The sequence below is a fragment of the Macaca thibetana genome, chromosome 3, assembly GCF_024542745.1.
Source record: "Macaca thibetana thibetana isolate TM-01 chromosome 3, ASM2454274v1, whole genome shotgun sequence".
In the NCBI taxonomy this organism is placed as follows: domain Eukaryota; kingdom Metazoa; phylum Chordata; class Mammalia; order Primates; family Cercopithecidae; genus Macaca; species Macaca thibetana.
Genome location: NC_065580.1, coordinates 60,933,497 through 60,940,289, shown reverse-complemented (window position 1 = coordinate 60,940,289; position 6,793 = coordinate 60,933,497).

Sequence of the window (6,793 nt, the reverse complement as noted above, 5' to 3'; positions counted from 1 at the left end):
TTCTTAGTTACTGAAAATGCCTCCTTGAAAAAAAAAAGAAAGAAAGAAAACTACTACAACCCTTCCCTGAAACTTTCCCAAAAACTGTTGACATAGTAGTGAGTGTACACAGACAATAGATATTATACTTTAAACAATTGCATAGTATGTTAAAGGATGATAAATTCTGTGGAAGAAAACAAGATAGGGAAAAAGGAAAGGGAAAAAAGAGGAGTTCCTATTTAAATCAGATGATGCAGGTAAATTTCAATGAGAAAATAATTGAGCAAAACTTTAAAGGAGTTGATGACCCAAGACATGTGAACATCTAACATAAGAATTTTCCAGGAAGAGAGAATGGTCATTTCCAAGAGCGTGGGACAGCAGTGTGTCTGGTAGAACATATTTGACAAAGAGCTTGGGATTTTAGTATTAGATTCTAAGAGAATATACATGCTTAAGACTCAAAGGGAGTAAAACTCTCATGATAGAACTTAATCTAGAATATCATGATAGACAAAATCTTGTTTATTCATTCATTGATAAAACAAGCCTTTCCTTGACCTCAGCACTGGAAACACAAACACAAGCTAGACAAATAGGAAAAAATTAATGTAAACAGAGCATTACACTCCATAGAACAAATGCCATAGGAAAGTGCACAGAACACTTTGGGGTAATAGTAGAGGGAGGGAATGTCTAAGTATCCTGGGAATGTCATGAATGCCTTCACTAAGGAAGTGACTTTTGATCTGGTTCCTAAAGAATTTTTAAAGTTTCACAAGAAAGTAATGAGAGAGATGCATTTCTGGGCATAGAATCATATCTGTAATGCAAGTATGGAAGAGAATATGAAAAAGCATTGAATTCGCTGAATGTGTGGTACATTAGAAGGGAAAAGAAGAAATGAGTAAAGTGTAAAATACTGCATGCTAAGTGGTTTGGACTCTCTCTTCTGTAGGAAGGAAGTTTTAGTATAAAAATGACATAATCAGGTTTGTAAATTACAACTATTTGATGGTAGATATGGAGGATGGATTGCACCATGCCGGCAACCATCTCCAGTTACCAGCCATTCATAAGAGGTCCCTGTATATACACGTGTAAAGATGCTTTAATTCTTCAGGGAAAGCTTTATAACATTACGTAGGAATCTTATTGCTAGTGTTGATGGAGAACAGAACTCAGAATAGGATAGGTTACTTCCTAAAATATTCAAATCACAATCCCATGGGGGTGTTCAATATGAGGGTCTACAAAATTCCTTTCTAGACTTTGACTTATTTAATGAGGTATCCTAAGTAACTCTAAAGCAATATAAAATATTTGAGTGTTTCTCATATATCCTGTATTGTGCTAGTTCCTTTTATGCATTACCTCATATATTCATAACAGCTCTGAGGTAGTTATTATAACTTTCCACATATTATAAATGAAAAAAAAAAAGAGATTTCTAGGGGAAGTTAAACTATATGCATAGATAAAATAGCTTTTTTAAAAAAAATCTTGTACTTCTGATTGCAAGTGTGATGCTTTACCACTTCCCTGAAAATGTGTCAGACTTTGGAGTTGGTAGCATTCTGCCATTAAGGCATAGCACACGTCTGAAATGATTTCTCTTCTACAGGTTTTGACCTGGGACTGGTTTATGCATTCACAAAATACGTTTTTGTGACTAGAAAAATAATGAGTTACTTCTGGCAAGAAATATGAAGGGTCTGAGATTTTGCCTTACTTGCAAGCTGAGAGGTTGACTTCCCACAGGTTCATGTATACTGGTACAAGACATAAGACTTTGGGGGGCCGGGCGCCGTGGCTCAAGCCTGTAATCCCAGCACTTTGGGAGGCCGAGACGGGCGGATCACGAGTTCAGGAGATCGAGACCATCCTGGCTAACACGGTGAAACCCTGTCTCTACTAAAATACAAAAAAATTAGCCGGGCGAGGTGGCGGGCGCCTGTACTCCCAGCTACTCGGGAGGCTGAGGCAGGAGAATGGCGTGAACCCGGGAGGCGGGGCTTGCAGTGAGCTGAGATCCGGCCACAGCACTCCAGCCTGGGCAACAGAGATAGACTCCGTCTCAAAAAAAAAAGAAAAAAAAAAAAGACTTTGGGGTCAGATACACAGGACATTATTATTATTATTATTATTATTATTATTATTATTATTATTCACAGGAATTGCAGAAGGCAGAGTGCCAGCATTCACACTGGTTCCTTCAGTCCCAAATCCTAAAAAGTAAGGCAAAGAGGGCCAAGTGATGCTTGCACATGGCCATGGGTTGGGTTAGAGAAGAAGAATTTTGGGCTTAGGGAATGCCAATGTTTTATAAGGGACATTAAGTGTACCTGATCTTTACCCAGGAAGGAGAGCTTATCCCACCATTTCTACTTTACACACTTGAAATCCCATGGAATTCTCGAAATGTAAACATTTCCGAGAACTTGACCTGGGTAATCTAAGCTAAGTTCTATTCCACTGCCATATGGAAGATTATTTTATTTTATTATATGTTTAATAAGACTGTGTGGAATTTATTTTTATCAAAGTATAAAAACTATCACTCTTTGGTAGTTTGTGATGCCACAGTTGAAAGATGAGTATGCTCCAATGTATTTTTCTAGCACTGTGATTCCTTGAATCATATACACCCTTGTTTGTTCTAAGCAGTAGAGAGATACTGTTGCCAAAATAATTTAACTTTTAAAGAACTATTATGGATGAATAATGCTCCAGGTCACCCTGAATTTCTTAAGGTCATGATGCAAAAATTTGTATTTTATCACCAAACTCAACTTTATTAAGTCAGTCAGTGGATAGACCAAGGAATTATTTCAACTTTTAGAGCCTATAACTTTAGATGAATTTTCAGACAAGCCATTGACACTACAACTAAAGATCAAGCAATTAACCGTAGCTCGTCTTTGGATAAATATGATTTAAAGCAAGCATTAGAAATCATGAGGACATTCAGAAAGTAAACTGAGTAATATTCATGAAGTATTGCAGAAACATTTACCACACTGTGAAAATAACTTTTCAGGATTCTAAGTTAACATAAATGGAGTTAAGAGGGAAAAAAAAAAAATCCCTGATTGTGAGAATGTTGGCACTGCCACTGTTTGAGAAACATCAGGTTTGCAGCCAGAAGAACTTAGTGAAGGTGACATTAACCAAAATTAAGAAAGTGGTTGTGCTTAAAAGGATGATGATGTCCCGGAGGAAGTGACATTGTCAAAAAACTTCACATTAAGGAAACTCAAAGATATTTTACAACACTGAAAGTGCAAATAATAAAATGTGGGAAGCTGATCCAAACCTAGAAAGGAATAGGATGATTTGCTAAGTCCCAGAAAAGATCCTTGCTCCGTAGCGGACAGCAGCACTGTTCGAACTACTCTTGAAATATCCTTCTTAACAAAGAAAGAAAACATTTTAATTCTCATTTACCGTGTATCAGCTAAATATTTGTTTTACTATGTGTTTCACCTCTATCAATTTCTAAGCTATAATAAAAAATTTTAATGTTTTGACAAATTTTTTAAAAATACTGTAACCATTATGACTTTCCCTATGGATTATTAAGATTGATTTGCACAATTTCAGCTTACACAGGCATTTTTATAGTCCTGCAATACTGTATAAAGCAAGTACTTTATATGTATATATGATTATTTATGATATAAATATATATTTCACATGCCAGAGATTGTTTTACAAGTATAAAGTGTGTGAGTATCTTTATATGTTCCTGACAACATCTTGTTTTTTGTACTCATTACCTCTCACATAGAAAGTTATAAATCTATCATTCGCTCCTCCGTTTTCTCATCATCCATTTTCTCAACCCTCAGTGTCCTTCCATGTGAATCTTTCTGAAATGCATTTGTGGTCATGTTGCAACCTTTCTCAAAAACAAATAATGAAAACCGTCTGTGAATTTTATTAAACAAAAAATATTTTCCTGCTATCCTACTTTTCGTCATGCTACCTTCTCCACCAATGTCTCATTTCTCCCTTTTCATCTTCCATTTATTATATGAATATATACATTGATAAATGAATAAATTAGCAAGTATTTACTGGTGCAATATTTCATAAATATTAAATCAATTAGCATTTTCCAAAATGTGATTTTTATACACAAGACAGTGTGTTAAATGATTTATTTTGGTGCTAGAAGGAAATATTAGAACTTCTATTTACATTTATTCTTTTAAAATCTCAAATACAAGAAAAAAACTAAGCTTTAATATTTACGTGTAGGTATTGGCATTCTTATGGAGTTCTCATGTCAAATATTTACAAGTAGAAGGCAGGGTGAGAGTTTTGCCCAGACAAGGAAATTATCCCACGCTTGTTCATGTTCAGCGTATTGCAATCAATTAGACTTCATAGAAATGCAGTTGAACTGGATTTATGCATTATATAATATTGTTTAAACTAAATCTCTCTTCACTAAATAAAAAATTTAAATTCAATTAGGCCAGAATGAGGATAAAAAAGGTTTGTGAGGAGGGAGTTGGGGTAAATAAATGATACTGGGCATGCTTACCTCTAGGGTTAGGAGCTAAAAGTTGATCTACCCAGAAGTCGGCCAAACAACATGCAAAATTATTCAGAAGAAATCATTGCAGTAAATATTTACATGCACTATTGTTAATAATGAATTTTAATGTTAGTGTACATTTTCCCTGGAGATTTTCGCTCATGGTAGCACAAATATATCACAGGTGGCAAAATGTTAAAATTTAGCACCCAGAACATGAAGTCAAAATTATACAATATTTTAGCAATGTTATAAATTCTGTGTACATTTTGAACCTGACAAAATTTTACTAATTCAGCAATAAATAAATAGCAAAAGACAGAAGTTCACATTTGACTGAGGTAATAAGTTTTCTTCCTACAGTGGAAATTGGCTAAAAGAGATGATGTGGAATAAAAGACAAAGTAAAATGTATTGCTCACTATCACATTTTTGTAAGATGTAGAGAAATGTTAGGAAACTGATTAGAATTAATCATTTAGAGTGAAAAATTTGCTCTATAGTTGAAAGAAAGTTCAGGTTTTTAAACATATCTTAGCTTATGGTATCTGCAATATTATATTTTAATAATGAAAAAGTATCACTTTCTTTGAACTACTAAAGGAAACATTCGCTAAGCAAAACATGGTCTCATCCAAAAGTGACTACTGGAAAGAAAATAGAATTTATAATTCATGGGGAAAAACTGAAGGGTAATTTTTATATAATGGTGGTTTGACCAGAATTAAAGCAAGCAAACAAAGAGTTTAAGAATTACTTTATAGAAATAGCATCATGTATGAAATACATTCATTTGCAATATTCATAAGAAAGTTTATTACAGAAAAGATGTGAAAATTTAAGCCAGAAGCGGAAAGCAGTCATTAAACACAGATCGCGCTCTAGTCTTACAACGGCACAGTCAGATGGTGCAGAGCCGGACGGGAACGAAGTCGGACGCGCCCATTCTTGGAAAAATGTCTCTTCAAAGAGAAGCCTCCCAGACCTCTACCTGGGTCGTTGCTAGCTGGTGAAGCTCGTCGGTGTCCCGGGCACCAGAGAGGAGGCCTGCGGAGGAGGTGAATCGAAGAGTTCCTGAGGGCCATAGGGATGGCCGAGGTGGCAGCTGGAGAGGCCCCTGTAGACTCCGGGAGGCGGTGGCTGCTGGTCACCGGGAACCGCCGCAGTGTTTTGCTTTGAAGAACCACTTTGTCGGCGCGGTGCTGGGTAGAGCGCGGTGGCGTCAAAAATAAAGAATATACAAAGTACAACAAACACCGCAATCTAAACAATGCAAGAACAACCAGAATCATTACTCAAAAATTTTAGCGGCAAGATAATGCAAACAAAAGCAAAAGCGGCGATAGATAATTTTATTAAAAAGCCAGAAGAAAATTACAGTTCAGAATGCAGACTTGATTTACCACCATTGAAGAAAAACTTAGTCGGGGAAGTATTGGACATGCCGGCACTATGAAGAGACCAGACTGATTCGACTGATTCTTGAAACAATAGTGTTTAAAGATGTAGAATTCAATGTTTTATACTTTCCTTAATAAAATGAGAATTATTTTTACTTGGGAAACAAAACAAAACCCAGATCCCTAAGAATCATAAAGTTATATAAAGAGATAAAGCACAAAAATGAAAATATTTTGTACCCTACATATTTATTTGTGATCCCTTGGCATCGTGTTTATAGAATTGTCAAATTTAAGGATGAGCTTCATATTTTTCCGTTAGAAAAGGACAACTTTTCCAACTTTGTTAATTTATTATTAAACAAATACAATTTAATAATACGATAGACTGAAATTTATTTAAAATATTTTATAATATACAAAATTTTATAATATACAATTGTATTTATAAATACAATTCTTCATGAAAGACAATAATGAGTACTTTATCAGTCCCACAAAGATAATTCTGGCATTTACCGATGAATAAGGAAGCAATTGTCATCTGAAAGAAACTCAGTATGGAGAGGCTGATTTGAAAATGTTTCCATCATTCTAGACTTCAAACCACTACAATTGTGTCACCTCCACAAACACTTATCTGCCTACATGTACCGGAAAACAGAATTTTCTAATCAGCGTAAAAATCTTCCACATAAAAAATGTCAGTAGGTTTTAAACTAGTAAAAATGTAAAATGAAATACTACCCAATTGATTTGAAATAAAATCGGATTGACATCAAGGATGAAGAATATTTTACAAATGGCTCTATTCAATACTTTTTAGTGTTGGTAGATAAAACCAAAAAAATGAGTTTATGATTTA